This window comes from Callorhinus ursinus, unplaced genomic scaffold, assembly GCF_003265705.2.
Source record: "Callorhinus ursinus isolate GAN/ISIS: 27379988/994484 unplaced genomic scaffold, GSC_fseal_2.0 scaffold79, whole genome shotgun sequence".
Lineage (NCBI taxonomy): Eukaryota > Metazoa > Chordata > Mammalia > Carnivora > Otariidae > Callorhinus > Callorhinus ursinus.
The window spans coordinates 3,849,546-3,867,799 of record NW_027397141.1 but is presented as its reverse complement, the minus strand read 5'-3'; the positions used below and the strand labels follow the sequence as shown (position 1 = coordinate 3,867,799).

The window sequence follows — 18,254 nt, the reverse complement described above, 5'->3', positions numbered from 1 at the left end:
AGGGGAGGGGAGGGGGTGCCAGGTCGGGGAGGGGAGGCTGAAAGCAGTCGAGCTGCCCCCATAAATGGGAAAACTAACAGGTTTCCCCATCACAACAGCAAACCACAGAGCAGCAAGTTGCAAATACACAAAATCTGACTCCATTTATACCAAGTTCAGAAACAGGCTCCCTGCGGTGAGCAGCGGAGACACACAGCGTGGCCCCCAAGCCCTCAGCTGGGAGGCTGCAGAAGCAGGTGGCTTTCCTCGCACAAGCTTGGGGAACAGGGTGCGGTGCGGAGATGTGCCCACTGCCCAGGCCTGCCCAGGCAGCAACAGGCTTCCCGGGAACGGGGGCTAAAGGAACCCGGCAGGGTCCCCTGGCAGGAGGGCCTGCACAGATGGGCGCCTGGAGGAAGGGGCAGAGGGGTGGGGAGCCGAAGTCCTCAGGAGGGGGGACCGCCACTAGACACCTCTCAGCCCAAGCCCCAGGCACCTGGCCTGCCGCCACCACCTTGTCCCCAGCCCTGGCTGCCAGCGCCCGGGATGACCTCCGCCAGCTACCTTTCCTCGAACCCGGGGCCAAACACTGGACAGAAGAGGCAGGATCCCAGGGGCGGGGAGCTGCGAGAGCGTGCCCAGTGCCACTGGTCAGACTGCGGGGGGTGCACCTCACACTTGTCAGAGGGGCTTGGATCAAGGGACAGCAGAGACCCTGGCAAAGGTGCAGAGGGAGGGGAGAGCTCGGGCTCGGCCTCAGGGGGGCAGCTGGTGCGGCCGCCGTGGAAGCAGAGGGAGGGGAGAGCTCGGGCTCGGCCTCAGGGGGGCAGCTGGTGCGGCCGCTGTGGAAGCAGCACGGACGGTCCTCAAGACGTTAAAATGAAACTATCATATAATCCAGCAGTTTTACTTCTGGGAACACACCTGGGGAAAAGAAAAACACTAACTCAAAGAGACACCTGGGCATGCGCCTGGTGGTCCTGCCCGCCTGTCTCTGGCTTTAACAGTGTTTGGACGGAACAGACCCGGAGACGCCCCTTCTACTGGCCTCTGACCACCCTCCAACCTTGGTTCCAGCCATAACCTTAGCAGCCACCTTCCCGCCACCCTCAGCCTCTGGGACCAGCCAGCACCCTACAGCGAGCTCAGCTCCTTATCACCCATCACCCATGAGCTTCCAGATTCATCCAAATTCTTCCCCCCGAGGTGGAGGCCGCCGTCAACCGCCTGGTCCATGTGCACCTGCCTCTCTCTGGGCTCCTACTTTGACGATGATGGGGCTCTGGAGGGCATGGGCCACTTCTTCCTCGAGCTGGGTGAGGAGAAGTGCAAGGGCACCGAGCCTCTCTTGAAGGGGTGCCGTACCCTCTTCCAGGACAGGGAGAAGCCGTCGCAGGACGAGCGGGTCAAACCCTGGACACCGTGGAAGCCGCCCGGGTCTGGAGGAGAGACTGAACCGGGCCCTTGTGGGTCTGCGTGCCTGGGTTCTGCCCGCACACACCTCGTCTCTGTGACTTCCCAGATGAGGAGGTGAGTTCATCAAGAAGACAGGTGACCCCCAGACTCACCTCCACAAGCTGGCCGGCCCCCAGGCCGGGCTGGGCAAGCATCTCTTCGAAAGGCTCACCCTCAAGCACGACCAGGAGCCTCTGGAGCTCCGCAGCCTTTGGGGGGCCCCTCTGGCGTCCCCCTGGTGGCTGAGCCTCTCCCTGCAGCCTCGAGGCCACTTTTTAAGCCCCCTGGAGCCCTCTCCCAAGCCACGGACCACATGGAAACAATAAAGCTTTCTGCAACAAAAAAGGGGTACCTGTACCCCATGTTCGGAGCAGCACAAATCACAACAGTCTGGACACGGAAACAACCAATGCACCCTGCATATACTCGGGGCCACTACTCAGCCATAAAAAGGACCCCCTGCCATTGCAACAACAGAGGCAGATCCTGAGGGCGTCACGCTAAGGGAAAGACGTCTGAGGAGGACAGATGCTGTACAATGTCGCTTGTATGTGGAATCCGGAAGCACGGAACTCGTGGGCACAGAGAGAAGCTGTAGCTGGCTTCCAGGCGCCAGGGGCGGATGCTGCTCACGGGCACACTTCCCACGAGCGGGAGGATGGCCTCGGGGCCGCACGTGCAGAAAGGCAGCTAGAGTTAACCACCCTTGTCACATACTTGAGAACGGTTAAGAAAGTAGACCTTGAATGTTCTTACCACAAACCAGAAGTATGAGTATGTGACATGTCAGAAGTGCTAACTAACCTCATTGTGCTGATCATTCCAAAATACACACCTAGACCAAATCATCCTCTTGCAGACCTTCCGCTCCCTGAGGCCACGTGTCCACCGGATCTCCGCCCGGCATGGGGGAGCGGCACCGTGGCAGATGGTGAAATAGGGCAGCCTCCCAAAAGGACTTAGGAGTCCCCACTGCCCAGGTTTGGAGAAGACGGGTCTACACAGGCGAGCAGGCGTGGAGGCAGCAGGGGAAGGCGGCCACCATGCGGGGTCAGCAGAAGGGGGGCCACGGTGCTGGGCCTGGACGACCAGCAGCACATGTGGGCCCCCGAGGGCCGCGCAGACAGGACCTGGGAGACAGCCCAGCAGGTGAGGGCACATGTGTGAGCAGGTGCGTGTGTGTGCCACGTGCCTCCCGCCTTGCTCCCACGGGGAAGGCTCTGGAGGGAGGGCGAGTGAGGAGGAGCAGGTACCTGGGGCAGCAGGGGAAGAGGGGGTGGAGGCTGGGTGTGCACTGGGCAGGACTGAGGCCAGGGGAAAAAACCGCAGCTGTGTCAGTGACCAAATGTAACAGCCAACCTGGGGATCAGAATAAAGCATCACCAAGGCCCCCTGTGCTCCGTCCAGAGAGGGACCAGGATGCTGGGAGGGACCGGGGAGCCCAGGGGGAAGGTGTCCCACAGAGGAGGAAGGCCTGGAGGAAGGGAGCCTGCACCCCGCTCTGGAACGCCATCCCCCGGCCAGTGAAGAGCCCAGGTCTCCGAGGACGAGGGCTCACACAGGAGCAAGGCTGGGACGAGCTTGGTGTAGCGCATTGGGGAACCTCACCCAGATCACCCAGCGGGCCATCAGCGACCACTAACCGCCCGGGACAAGGACCTGGGACCCCGGAGTGACCTTCGGGAAGGATCCTAACTGGAAGCCTCCGGAGGCTGGGTGGCGCTGCCGGGCGGAGTGTGGGCGCGGGCGCGGGAGGGCGTCACTGCGGAGCCTTCTGAGGAAGGGGTGAGCCTCTGACCCCCTCACTCTGCCAGTTCTGAGAATGGACGGGCCACAGGTCCCACGGCAGACATGCAGGGCGGGGGGGCGCCCGGGCCACAGGCTTCCTTGGGGCCCCTTTATTCTGAGTATGTCACCAGACTCGGGTCCAGCCCTGCCGCCCCAGCCGCGCATCTGGAGCAAATCTTTTGGGGGCATCAGCCTGTGCATCGCGCCGTGGCCCAGACCACCCCCAAGTCGGCAAGCTTCACGTGGGAAACAGGCTCCTTCTGGCTCATGCCACTCAGCACCGCAGGCTGGGGGCTGACAAACCACATGGATTCTCACAGCCCCGGAGGCTGGCAGTCCAGGATCAAGGCGCCTGCGCGGTCAGGCTGCGGGAGGTTCCCGAGGAGCCTGTTCTGGGGCCTTCCCACTGTGTCCTCGCAGGCGGCAGGCGAGGGCTCACTCTGGGGTCTCTGGAGGAGGGCTCCACCCCATGACCTCCCCGCCTCCAAACGCCGTCTCCTTGGGGGTTAGGATGCAGCATGTGGATTCTGGGGACACGACATTCAGAACAGGAGGCTCCTCGGGGGCCCCACCCGAGCTGCTGCAGCCTGGACATGGCAGGAGGGGCCCCCAAACTCAAGCCTGTCACTGAGAAAGCGCTGCAGAGAGCAGAATGGGGACCGTCCCTGTCCTCGTGCTCAGAACCTGTGGACGCGTCACCGGCGCGGACACAGGGCCTTGGGAGACGTGACAGGCTGAGGATCTTGAGACCGGGAGATGGTCCGGGATTCCTGGCCGGGCCCCACGTGTCCCACGGGCCTCACGGCAGCAGGGGTCAGAGGCAGGCGCAGGACGTGGGGCCACGGCCAGGGAGCGTGGCTTCTCCAGGAGCCTCCAGAAGGAACCCGCCCTGCCCACACTTTGGTTCTGGACTTCCGAGCTCCCAGACTGGGCGATCATAAGGATAGTAAGTGTGTGGTGTCTGGGCCACTGCGTGTGGTCGTTTGTTATGGCGGCAGCAGGAAAGCGCTGAGACCATGCTCGCACGCTCTTCCACAGAGCCGCGGCCATCCCACCCCTCAGGGGAGAAGCCACCCCACCGGGCGAGGCCCCCGAGGCCTCTCTGGACCAGCAACCACACACGGGCCTCTTACAAACCCCGCGGGCTCAGCAGGTAGCGCCCTCTCTGTGCCCATGAGCACGTCTGCCATCCGGAGACACACCCGCTACCCACGTAAATTTCTCCCCGCCACCATGTAGACATCTGTGATTATTCAGAAAACCAGGTGAGGGTGCCTGTCCCTTCCTAATAGATTCACAGCCCGTCGAGGAGCGTCAGGGCACGCAGCCTGCACCGGGAGGCGTGAGCTCCAACGAGCTGGGCCCTTCTAGACGCTGGTGTCCCTCCTGCCAACGACGCTCCGCCCGCATCCGCACCAGTGCAGTGACGCATTCGCTCTCACAGTGAGGAAACAGCACTAAGGAGGGAACCGCACGGGCACCAAGGGGAATGATTTCAACAGCTGTGATTGAAGGGACCAAGGCCAGTTGCTTCATCTTGTTTCCTTCTGTTGTTTGGTGAGCCCACCGCAGAAAGCCCTCGGGACAGCTCACCACCTCAGGGGACGGCTCAGCACCTCAGGGGACGGCTCAGCACCCCGGGGAACGGCTCAGCACCCCGGGGACGGCTCAGCACCCGGGGATGGCTCAGCACCTCAGGGATGGCTCAGCACCCCGGGGACGGCTCAGCACCCAGGGATGGCTCAGCACCCGGGGATGGCTCAGCACCTCGGGGACGGCTCAGCACCCCGGGGACAGCTCAGCACCCGGGGAACAGCTCAGCACCCGGGGAACGGCTCACCACCTCGGGGACGGCTCAGCACCCGGGGATGGCTCAGCACCTCAGGGAGAGCAGAGGAGCGGCTGTCATCAGGCAGGAGCAACCCTGCAGGGAGCCCCAGGCCGGAGGCTGTGCCGGGAGCGGGAGAGCACCTCTCCTGGCACCGCTGGCTTAGGAACAAAGGACGCTCTGACGTCAGACGTCAGGACACAAAGGTGTCTGGCTCCCAGCACCCTCCTCCAGTTCTTTCCAAGAGCAATACTAGAGGAAAAAGAACTGATATTTAATTTTATGAAATTTTCCTGGTTTCCTTGTATTACTAATACCTCCAGGTAGGAATACAGCTGCCATTTATTTGGATGAGACACTCGCACTCAAGGGAAGCTTGTCACAGACCGCATGGGGCCACGGCAGCCTCCCCACTTCCTGCCTATGCCCCCGTCCTCCCCCACCACCGGATGGTCAGGATGGTCCGTGCCTGTGTCAGCCTGCAAGGCTCTATTCCCATCATCCAGACCAACACTCATCTGGGGGCCACTGTGCAGGCATCTGGGGGTGTGGCTAATCAACACCTGCAGCCAGGCGGCTCTGAGGAAAGCAGATCACCCTCCCTCCATAATGTGGTGGGCCACGTCCAATCGGTCGAAGGTCCCAAGAGCAAAAACCCAGGTTTCCCTGAGGACAAGGAATTCTGCCTCAAGACCACAGCATGAAAACCCTGCGTGCGTCTCTACCTGTCCTGCACACTTCAGACTTGCCAGATCCCACCATCGCATAAGCCACTTCCTTGAAACAAACCGTAATGCATGTGGATTTATGTCTGTGCATCTCCCAGGGGCTCCATCTCTCTGAGAACACTGACTGGGACAGGCCTGGGGAGGAGACCCAGGAGCAAACTGGTATCTTGGGAAGAGACCGCTGGGGAGGGCACTGCGCACATGTGGAGCCGCGAAGGAATTCAGGGGCACTGGATACTGGATGTGAAGAAATTCTAGGAAAGCCTCAGCCAACTTGTCTTGCTACTGCTTTCCCGTTGTGTTTATGCGATACACTGATGGCATTCAGTCTTCATAAGCCAAAGGGGCTATTCAGGTATAAAATAAAACTCCAAACGCTAAGACAAAACCGTGTTTGCACTCATGTTGGCACACATGTGTGGAAACTGGAAGGACCCAGACAGGGTAGCACGGCCCCTGGGCACAGGGACACCCACATTCCGAAGTGTACGTACAGCATAAGCCATAACCTGCCTCGCTGAAAAAAAATAAAACACCAGCGACAGTGAAGGTGAGTACTGCCTGGAGACAGACGGTTTAGCGGAGTCCGTGCCCTGGGAGGATGAGCTGCGCTCAGCGTGTCGCTGGGCCTCCGTACCTACCTGCACAGTGAGACTCAGCCAGATCTCCCAGGTCCTAGACCGCCTTGGTGCTTCATATGTAAAGAGCAAAGTCTCTCCAATTTACAGGCCTTGTAACTGGACCGCTGCTGATTCATAAATACAAGCGTTAGCTCTGTCTCTGAAAATACGTGTCCTCTACGGAGAAAAGCACCAGGGACCCTGGGAGCACGCAGCGGTGCTGGGACACAGCCGCAGTAACACGGGGCTGCCCGTCTGTGAGCAGCAGGGGCCGGTGAGGACCCTTCCACACGCACCGTTCTGCTCCAATGCCAGGGCCACATTCCCGGGCAGCGCACCCTTCAGCCTTCACTTTGTTTTCCTTCTGGGAGGTCAGCTCGTGAATAAGGCTTCAAACCCACCCTCACAAAGCCGTCTGCCCTGGGGTGTGAGACCAGGAACGGGCAGGGAACACGGCCACCCGGCAGGCTCTGAGGGGAGGGGAGCACAACCTACCTCTGCAGGGCACAGCAAGGGACGCCTGTGACCAGAGCCTCGGCTGCGAGGACAAAGGATCAGTCTACTGGGAGCCGACAAACGACGCGATCGGATCCATCAGGGAGTGTTACAAGCATGTCAGCCGTTCGGTTATATAGAAAAAAGAGGTTTCAGAAAGTCATTACAACTTAGAACAAAATTTTCCCGTGCCCTCTTCAGGCCATATGTCTTGATGTCTGGCACACTACAAATATGGTCCTTGGACAGAAGAAATGCAGGCTGAAAATACAGTATTTTTAAAAAGGCAAATGCTTAAAGCTAACTCACAGTTTGACTTACAACATTCTCCCCGTACTCCCTGAAATAAATTCAGGTTTTAGGTACCGGGCCGCGCCTCCTCGGAGCAGAGCAGAGACTCCTGACTCTCCGGGTGGCCATGCGGGCCCAGCGCCACGCACTCACGGTTCAGATTTGGCTATTTTGGTTCCTTGGTACTCATGCCTCCCGGGAAGTAGGGAAAATAAATCAATATACTGTGGCATCTGGACTTTATTCCTATGCTTCACACACTTTCTAGGAAACCAAATAAAACCATAGAAAAACTACTGTTGGCCTTCATGGGATCTGGCTTCCATCCCTCTGGGGCTCGTGCAACATCTGAACTCAATTCTGGCAATTGGGGCTCGTTTTATTCTCCAAAGTGTCTGGGGATTTCCTGGATATACGCATTTTTAAAAATATTTTATTTATTTTAGAGAGAGAAAAAGGGAGCGAGAGAGAATGAGCAGGGGGTGCAGAGGGAGAAGCAGGCTCCCCATGTGGGGCTTGATCACGACCCTGAGATCATGACCTGAACGGAAGTCAGGAGTTGGACGCTCAGCCGACTAAGCCACAGCCGGGCGCCCCTGGATCTATACATTTAGAGGCCCACGTGGTCAAGATGTGCATCCACATCTGCGCCCCAACAGGGAGCCACTGATCCCAGGCCTGGAGGGTGACAGACACATGGCTGACGCTGGATGCAGGAGACGGCTGTGTGAGGTGGTGGGAGCACCCCTCCAGGAGACTCTGCCTGGGTTCCGGGGTGGGCTGGGGGGTCCGGACCGCAGCCTGCCCACTGACCAGGCGGGTGGCCTGGGAGAAGTTACTCGGTTTCCCCATCTTTAAAATGGGGATCACACAGTATCTACGTCGCTGGGTTGTTTGGAGATGAAGTGTGTGTATAAGTAATTGGAACAGTGCCTGACACGCGGTAAGCGTTCGATAAATATTAGCCATGCCATAACCGCCGACTGTAAAACCCAGGGTGGACCCCAGGAAGAGCCCACGTCAACAAACCTGCGGACTGTGTCCCCGTGTGTCAGAGCTGTTTGTGACTTCCCGCAGCGGTCCACGCGGGCCTGGCGCTCCCTCCCACTCCTGACCCGTGAGCTTCGGGCCACACCTGAGGTTCGCTGTTCCTGCTTTGCCGTGCGCACTTCTCCGTTTACCCGTCACGGTGGGAGCCCCTACCAGGTGCCGCATGCCACGTGCTGGGGGTACAGTGCTGGCAATGGACAGGATCCTCCCCTTCATGGCATGTTCCCGCTCAGTAAGGTGAGCCGGCCACGTCCTCCTGGCCACGTCCCCGGTCCTCGCCTCACCTTCTACCCTGGGCAGCTTTGATCTGGGCCCTCCCCCGGTGCCTGTCCTGAGAGGCCCAGTCCTGGCCGCCACACGGTCAGTTCCCCCGATTTCTGAGGCCCCGTGCCCAGCACTGGCCCAGGTCAGCACACTCATTACTGCAAGAAGCTGTGACCGCACAGCACGGGGCTGTTTTCCTCCTTACAAAGCAAACCAGCAAGGACGAGCACCTGCTGTTTACAGAGCAGTGTGTCCAGGCCTGCAAGGAGCACACAGAACACAACAAAGGCCCCTCAGCAGGTTCCCCCCACGTGCAGCTCCCCCAAAGAACCGAGGCTCTGGGGCAGTCCCCCCGAGGGGCACGCCAAGGCTCAGCCACAGGAAAGCGGTTATTCAGGGGGATGACCCTCCGCTGGGCACTGAGGACACCTGAGTCAGCAGGGGAAGGAGGTGAAACAGGACAGAAAATAAAGGTGGGTACCAACACCTTTCTTTCTTTCAAAAAATTTATTTAAATTCAATTAAGTAACATATTTCATGTCATTAGTTTCAGAGGTAGAGTTCAGTGGTTCATCAGTCTTATATCACACCCAGTGCCCATTGCATCACGGGCCCTCCTTCATGCCCATCCCCCAGCCACCCCAGCCCCCAGCCCCCTCCCCTCCAGCAACCCTCAGTCTCTTTCCTACCTCTCTGATTTTGTCTTGTTTTATTTTTTTCTTCTCTTCCCCTATGATCCTGTTTTGTTTCTTAAATTCCTCATATCAGTGAGGTCATATGATAATTGTCTTTCTCTGACTGACTTATTTCGCTTAGCATAATACCCTCTAGTTCCATCCACGTCATTGCAAAAGGCCAGATTTCGGTGTGCTTTTTTTGATGGCTGCGTAATATTCCATTGTGTATATATACCACATCTTCTTTATCCATTCATCTGTTGTTGGACATCTTGGCTCTTTCCACGGCTTGGCTATTGTGGACATTGCTGTTATGAACATTGGGGTGCAGGTGCCCCAGCAGATCCCTACATCTGTATCTTTGGGGTAAAGACCCAGTAGTGCAATTGCTGGATCGTAGGGTAGCTCTATTTTCAACTTTCTGAGGAACCCCATACTGTTTTCCAGAGTGGCTGACGGTATTTTGATGGTATTCTGATAGAGATTGCACTGAATGTGTAGATTGCTCTGAGCACCACGGACATTTTAACGATGTTCTTCTAGTCCATGAGCACGGAACATTTTTCCATTTCTTCGTGTCTTCTTCACCAACACCTTTTTCTCTTTTGTTTGAATGTTTTAAACAGCTTTATTGAGGTGTAATCAGTACACAAAGAACTGCACGTCTGCAATACATCCCTCCTGGTGCGTCGCCCCTCAGTCGAGGTCACAGATGCACTGCCACCTCCAAGGAGCTTCCTGTGCCCTTGGTGCAGTAGGAACACTTCCCGGTTGCAGCTTCCTCGCAGGCTTCTAGGCTTTACTGAAGGCGTCGCTGTCCAGCCGGCCTCTAGGACTTACCTCAGGCCTGTTGGCCTTGCCCTCCCCTCCCGGGCCCTGCCACCACCTGCTTCCCTGACCTGACTGTTGGCTGTGTCTCCCAGCAGGAATCCCTGGCCACTGGTCCGTCTCTGTGGGCTTACTGCTCTCCACCCGAGGCCCTCCAGGTTCTCCCGTGTGGCCGCAAGTGGCAGGATTTCCTTCTGTTCTGGGGCTGGATGTCTCAGGGAGGCATGGAGAGCTCGACCCCTGGCATGAGAACGCGGATGGTGGGGTGCCAGGGTGTGTCCAGGTTTGGGGAAAGGGCTGCCCTCTTCAAGGAGCAGAAGCCCCAGCCACCTTCGTGCCTCAGGCGAGTGTCAGTGGGGGCAGCACGAAGGGACCCTGAGAACAGCAATGAACAGGGGCCCTGTGCCTGGCCCTAAAGGATCCGGAAGGGAGGGGATCTGGCAACAAGGCCTGGGCGAGCTGGGGGCATGGTCTTCTTGGTGGCGTGGTGTGAGGCCTGGGAAACAGGTGTGCGGAGGGTGGAACGTGGCCCCTGGCTCTGGCACTCATGGTCTCACTGGGTGATGGGACGAATGCGGGAAAGCTGACTTCAGTGGGGACCTCACTTAGAATCGCCAGGTGACCTGACAAACATGGCCAAACAGGGCATGGTTCGGAGCCAGAGCGTCTCAGGGACGGGCACCCGAAGCCTCCGTCCCGCGGCTGATGCCTGTTTCCCGCCCCGCTCTCCCAGCTCTTCAGGGCACTGGGACCGATGTGCAGGCCTGACACCAGGAGCAGGGGTCACGTCCGTCCCTGGGGGGCTGGACTCAGGTGGGGCGTGCGCCCAGATGGCACCCATCCCCCTCCAGGGTCACGGCAGGTGAGATCTGATTCAAACTTGAGTTATGGCTCTGCTGAGGCAAAGCCCTGAGAACAGGGCTCCCCATCCATCCTGTGCAGTTGGTGACTCCATGCACGTCTGCAGTGGCCACCTTCTCCCACGGACATGGACACCAATGGCTGAAACTTCTGTAGCTTCCAGTGTCCGATGGCCAACCCTCCACCACGTTCCTACAGGAGATCAGAGCTGAAATGTACCTTCCAGTTCACCAAAAACACAAACAGGGCTCGCAGCGGAGCAGGCGTTCCGTGCGCCTGGGTGAGAGGGTGCACTGGGCTCCGGCCCAGCCCACCTGGACCGTCTATGTGCCGGCCGCTCTCGCACAAAACAGAATCTATTCCCCAAGCAGGCGTGTAGATGTCTTCTGCCTCATTACTTTCCACACCGACCGCCCCGTGTGCTCTCTGGCCGGTGAATTTGACATTTATTGGAAAGGAAACTGGTAACAATAGAGCCCAGTGATGGGAATGATAACGCGGCCTTGGGGGACCCGCAGCTCCGTGTCGTCCGGCTCTGACGCAGACTACCATTTATGTTCCCACTCTGTGTGACTTCTGTCCAAAACAGTAAACACTGGAACACACTGATTTATAATTAGGAAGTTGTTTTTTTACTTTGTTTAGAAAACTATTAGTAACAACTTTAAATTTGACTTAATCTTTCATTTTCAGATTCTTCCCCTCAAATGTGCCCCCAGACAATCTACAAAATGCCAAAAAAGGCCGGAGGGAGGTGGGCTGATTCAGGTTCTGCGGGTCCTGGCCTCCAAGGACCAGGAGCGGGCATGCTGGGAACTCGAGCATTTTAAAGAAAGTGGAGACTGCTCTCCTTCCTCCCTTCGAGGGCCGTGGTTAGCAGGCGCCTGCATCATCGCGGGCATCCCCAGAAAACCACCAGGGGGCCCGGGCGTGCGTGCGCAGCACCCACCACTGCCAGCAGGGGTGCCCACCTCCCAGGCAGGGGACAGGCAGCTGTGTGTCTCGAGCTTACTCCAAGCTGAAGCTCCAGCTGAGGCTCCAAAAGGAAGACGACTCGAAGCGCATGGCGGCCCAGCCGTCACCGCGGGGTGGTCTGTTACCTTCTGCCTTCCTTCCCATAGTGCTGAATCTTTAAACACACGCGATTTAATTTTAGAAATGCCATTTACTCGAGCCTTAACTTAGTACCTTCCAAGGCTCAACACCAAGGTCACTGAAATTGAGTTAACCTACCTTGACATCTACTTAGGCTTTCGGATCTAGACGTAAGAATCTGTAGCAAATATTTATTTTTAGCCCCTCAAATCAGGGCTAGCTATTCTGCGCGGCTTCTACTTCAGATACGATCGTATGACTTGGCGAGACCCTCCCAACGCAGCCCTGTGTGTGTGGGCTTGTTGGCATGAATTTTAGATAACTGTATTTTTTAGATAATTGTAGACTCACCGGCAGTTATAAGAAATAATCCAGACAGATCCTGTGTGCGCTTCCCCCAAGGCGGATACAACAGGAAAAACCACCACAGACATCACAGCACGGATACCAACCAGACACAACAGAGCATCCCGTCCCCACGAGCACCTGAGTCTCTACACAGTCACACCCGCCTCCTTCCCGCTCCACCCCTGCTGAGCCCCTGGAAACAACTGATCTGTTCTCTGATTCCATAATTTCGCCATTTCAAGAATGTTCTAGAAATGGAACCAAGCAGACAGGCATACCTTGCTTTCTTGTGCTCCACGGACACTGCCTTTTTACAAAAGGAGGGTTTGTAGAGACCCTGAATCGAGCATCTACCAGCCCTACTTTTCCAACAGAACGTGCTCACTTCGTGTCCCCATCCCATTTTGGTGATTCTCGCAATATTTCAAATTTTTCATTATATTTTTTTTGGTGACGTGTGATCAGGGATTACAACTTGTCAAAAGATCAGATGATGGTTAGCACCTTTTAGCAGTAAAATATTTTTTAATTTAAGTATGTACATTTTTTAGACACCTGGTAGACCACAGAGAGAATAAACGTAACTTCTATATGCACTGGAAACCAAAAATGTTCACTGGACGCTCTTTAACTGTGGGATCCGTGTACTTCGGTGGTCTGAGCTGGACCCGTGTGTCTCTGTGGTGAGCCTGCACAGGATTCTGGGGACTGCATCCCTTCATGCAGCCCGATTCCCTGGAGATTGACCTAGGCTGCTGTGCGCAGTTCCTTCTTGTTGCTGCAGAGCAGATAATGTTCCACGGTGTGGACAGATCACAGGGTTTTTTTAGCCATTCACCCGCTGAAGGACATTAGGTTCTTGGCACGTTTGGGCTATTACAAATAAAACTAACATAAACATTCATGTGCATGAATCTGTGTGAAAGTTTTCATTTCTTGGGCTAAATACCCGGGAGTGCAATTGCTGGGCTGCAGGACAGCAGCACATTGAGCAGACGTGGGCGCACACTCTGCAGAGTGGCCACTCCGTGCTTCGTCCCTGCCAGGAGCAAGGGGTGATCCCACCTCCCAGAATATCCCCCCATGCTGGGGGCCATTCTGGAAGGAGCGTAGTGGTATCTCGTGCGGTTCTATCTGCATGTCTGTAAATGCTAATGGGGTTACACATCTTCCCGTGGGCTTGCCTAATGTCTGTATCTGCCCCCAGTATCTGCTTGTGCCTGATGCCCATTTGCTAACTGGACTGACAGTTGTGCTGGGGAGCTTGGAGACTCCCAGTCCTTCATCAGATTTGTGATCTGAAGATCTCCCACAGGCTGCAGCTAGTCTGCCCACCCTCTGAACAGCACCCTTTGCAGAGTGTAAGTTTCTAATTTTGACAAAGTCTAATTTGCCAATTTCTCCTTTTATGGATCATGTGTTTGGCATCAGGTCTAAAAACTCTGTGTATTCCTAAATCCCAAATATCATCTACAGTATTTTTTCCAAAAGGATAAAAGTTGTACACTTTGTTTAAATCTGTAATCCATTTTGAGTTCACTTTTATGTAAGGTATGAAATTTAGGTTGGTCTTTGTTTTTGCCTCTGGACCGCCAATTGCTCTAGCTCAATTTGTTGAAAAGGCAATCTTCCCTGCACTGATTGATTTGCCACCTTTGCCAAAAATCAGTTGGTCCCACTGGTGCCAGTCTGAGTTTCCTATTGTGCTCCAGGTTCTGCTCGTCTGCCAGTAAGCACCCTGCTGCCCCAGCACACGTAGCAAAGTAATGTCTTGATAGCAAGTGCACTGCTCCTTTTTTCTTCCTTCTCAAGATTGTTGTAAGAATTTTAGCTCCTCTGACTTTCCATACAAATTTTAGGATCATCTTGTCTATGTCCATAAAAAACCGTTCTGGGATTTTGCTAGGAATGCAATGAATCAGTGTGGTGAGAACAGACGTGCTACACACTCAGTCTCGGACCCGTCTCCCCTTCACTAAGGTCTTGAGTCCCTACATGAGCATTTGCAGGGGCGGCACACAGCCCCGCACAGCTTTTGTTAGCTGCGCCTAAGTGTTTCATTTTTTTTTTTAGTAATTGTAAATAATATTGTATTTTTACTTTTGGCATCCATGTGTCCATTGCTATAAACAGAAAAATAGTTGACTTCTGAATGTTTATCTTGTATCCTGCAGCCTTGCTACACACTCTTGTATAGTTACAGGAGTATTTCTGTAGAACCCTTGGGATTTTATAATTAGATAATCGTGTCATCTGTGAACAGACTGCTGAATCCTCCTTGCCAATCTCCATGACCTGTGTTTCCTTCTGCAGCCCTACGCGGCTGAGGACGAGCACTGACAGCGCATGCCTGACTCTGTCCCACTCTGTTTGTTAGCCGTAGGTGTTCTCTGTAGGTACTCATTAACACGTTAAAAGGAAGTTCCCCTGTATTCCTGTTTTTCTGAATGGGTGTTGAATTTTGTCAAATACTCTTTCTGTACTGATTGAAACGATGGCGTGATTTTTTTTTTCTTTTGTCCATTGATGTGGTTCCACTGATAAATCTTGAAATACTGAACCAGCCCCGCACGCCTGCAATAAAACCCACCTTGGTCACTGTGAAAAATTCTTTTTATGTATTGTTGACTTCTACTTGCTAATATTTTGTTATGGACTTTTGTGTCAGTATTCATAAGTAATATTGGTCCATAGGTTTCTTTTCTGTCTTTGTCTGGCATCAGTATAATATTAGCCTCAGAAGACAAACTGGGAAGTGCCTCCTCCACTTCTTTGAATGCATGTTGGAATTCTCGAGTGAAACCATTTAGGTCTGAAGTTTCTTTGTGGTGGGTTTTAAAACCACTAACTCAACTTCCTTACTCGCCATTAGGCTATTCAAATGGTCTATATCCTACTGAGCAAGATGTGCTAGTTGTGTTTTTCAAGAAGCATTTCTTTGTCTTCAGTTTTCAGAGTTCAACCATGAGAGGTCTTGGTGTGATTTGGGGGGATTTATTCTAACTGGGGTTCTACCAACTTCTCAAATGTTTGTGTTTGTGCCTTTTGCCAAATTTGGGTAGTTTTCAGTCTTCTCTCCTTCTGTGACTCCAGTGGTGTGAATGTCTGGTCTTTGGTTAGAGTCCCAAATGTCCCTGAGGCTCTGTTCATTTGTTTTTCCAGTCTACTGTCTCCCGGTTGCCAGATTGGGCAAGTTCTGTTTTATCCTCACGTTTTCTGATTCTTGGGGTGTTGAGCCCATTGGTTTACAGTTTTTGCTTTAGTTACCATATTTCTCAATTCAAAAATTCCCATGTTTGGGGCGTCTGGGTGCCTCAATCAGTTGAGTGTCTGACTTTTGATTTTGGCTCAGGTCATGATCTCAGGGTTGTGGGATTGAGCCCTGTGTTGCGCTCTGCGCTCAGCGGGGAGTCTGCTTGAGATTCTCTCCCTCTCCGTCTGCCCCTCCCCCACTCATGCACAAGCACACGCACGCACTCTCTCTCTCTCTGAAAAAAGAACAATGAAAAATTTAAATACAGTGACATAAGCATCCACCTTCAAAAACTAGAAACAGAAGAACAACTTAAAACCAAAGTAGATGGAAGGAAATTATAAAAGTAGAAATCAAAGAACTAGAAAATGGGCAGATAGAGAAGACCCACAAAACTGATGAACCTTTAGCCAGACTAGTTGAAAGGAGGGGTTTCTCTGATTTCTAATGATGCTCACAAACCAGCATCTAACGATGCTCCTCCCGAGAGTGAAGGTACACACTGGCCGGGGGTGCCGGGCCCGGATACAGAAGGCACTCCACCAGCACCCGCGAATTCCCCGCGTCCACCCGGCCCTGTAGCTGCCAGGGCAGCCGCCACGCTGGGGTCTGCCGAGAGGGGGCTCCTGAGGTGGGGTGGTCTTCTGTTTCTTTTGCTATTGGTGTTGAGAACAGCTTGGCCTCCACATTGCTTTATACCAGCTCGTGCCCCAAAGTCCTGCCCTCCACTTTTCTGCACAGCACACGACTTTTCGCACAGCCCACAGCTCAGCTCCACGGTCACGAGCCCAGTGCCATCGGCCCTCACCCCTCTTCGGCCTCGCCCCCACTCCCCCACAGGGCCTCAGCACCACCACAGCCAGCACGGGCAGGGCCCCACATGTCCCCCAGGCCCCGTGCACCAGCCGATGATGCGGCATGTGCCTCACCAGCATCACAACCATCTTCCTGAAGGCCACTTCCGATACAAAGTGATTTCCAGCTACCCACAGGGACACCTCATGCCGACCCCAGCTCTGTGCAGAGCAGTCCACAGGTGGCCGTGTCCTCCAGGGCCAGATCCACGCCCTTTCAGGTCCTTGTGGGGCTGCATCCAACACTGAGGTCTTGGTGGCACTGATGTGAGTGGGAGGCGATTCGGGCCTGTGCCCTGGGACCAGTGTGAAGCAGATGGGTCTCAGCTTCTCACGCTGTTCCCCGGGGGGCACTCGGAGGTGCTGAGGAGGGGTGGGGCTCCCCAGAGCCTTCAGAGGCAGCCGGAGCCGTGGCCGGGGCAGAACGCCAGGTCCAGACAGCACGGGCCGTGGGCGGAGGGCCGGGGAAGCAGGCACTGACGCCCCACCACTCAGAGGGGACATGTTTCCACAGAAAAGAGTGTTGGCGTGAAGCACCAAGGTTCCTCTATCCCATTGTGATATTCCCATTCTAATCTGTAAACGCCTAAACTATTTGGGGCCATGAGCGAGCGCGTGAGGCGCCTGTTGGCCACACTGCCCCCAACACCTGAGGCCGACGTGGACCGCAGATGCGGACGGAACACGCCGCCCAGAGGAACAAGGCCCACGGGCACTCTCCTTGCTGCGTCCGCTCTCAGTCCCCACCTCCTGCGCCAAAGCCGTGGGAAGAACCCAGGTATGCCCAGCCAAACTCAGCTCAAGCCAGCAACTTCACCGTGTTCGTGGGTAACTCCATCCTCTTGGATTAGTCCCGATCTCCCTGCTCCTCTCCACATGGTGTCTGGTGGAGGGGAGAGGGGTGTCGGTGCCACTGTCCCGTGCCTCCTGAGGGCGTCTGTGCCCAGAGCTAGTGTGTCCCAGGCCCTGCTCTGGAAGGCTGGCCCCCCTCGATCCCCTCACTCCCCATGGCATCCCATCAGGTGCCCCTCAGAGGCCCATGGAAGCTTGGAGAAGGTGCATTCAGGCTCTCACTGCCTGGCCCTTCCCGGAGCCTATCCAGCCGGCACGCTGGGCTGGTGAAGACACCGGGCCCCGACCCCCTCGCCCTCCAGTTCCCTCCCCCAACCCCGCCCGATGCGTGCCCTCCCGCTCCCCGGGTCCCTGCTGCGGACCGCAGCCTCAAGAAGCAGAAGACTCGTGCTCCGGGGCACACGCTAGCTCCACGAGGGCACGGCCCACCTTTCGCGTCCTCCCTGGAAAGGTCTCCCGAGCAAGCCTGTGTCAGGCTCTATACGCCCAAGCATATGTTCACACAGACCTGGGGGCACATGCCCGCTCGTGTGTGCAGGGGGCTCATGCATCCACAGCAGACGACGACACGCAGATGCAGCTTCTCACCCAGGCCGACTCTGACCCCTAGGGGACAGCCTGGGCTACACAAGCAGGGGAGCCCCTGGCCTCTGCTGGCAGAACCAGGGACGTGGCCAACGCCCCTCAGGGCGCAGGCCGGCCCCACAGCAACCCACCACCCACCCAGTGCCCATCAGGCCCAGGTGAGGGCCCCGGGGCAGGAAGCTGAGGACGCAGAAGGGGGCCATGGACCTGGACCCACAACACGCAGGGCACTCCTCCAGCTCATGCCGAAAAGGCAAACGCCCCAACTACAGCACGGGCAGGAGACCTGAACGGACGTTTCCATGAAGACGACGTAAGATGGTGCCGGGAAGCATGCGAAGGTTCTCCGCATCCTCTGCCGTCCGGGAGACGCAAATCCAAACCCCGGCGAGACACCGTGCCA

The 18,254-nt window shown here is 55.8% G+C and overlaps 1 protein-coding gene across 10 annotated transcripts in view; it reads right to left on the bottom strand.

Moving 5' to 3' along the window:
• The window catches only part of MCF2L (MCF.2 cell line derived transforming sequence like), a 133,601-nt gene that overhangs the window by 95,840 nt on the left and 19,507 nt on the right, over positions 1–18,254 (bottom strand). The window contains exon 1 of one of the 10 annotated variants that reach the window (XM_073887459.1): positions 6,894–6,932. The exons of the other annotated variants lie outside the window; for them this stretch is intronic. The gene's annotated coding sequence lies outside the window, so the exon portion shown is untranslated. Of the gene's footprint in view, positions 1–6,893; positions 6,933–18,254 lie in introns of those variants that run through there. 10 annotated transcript variants of the gene reach the window in all.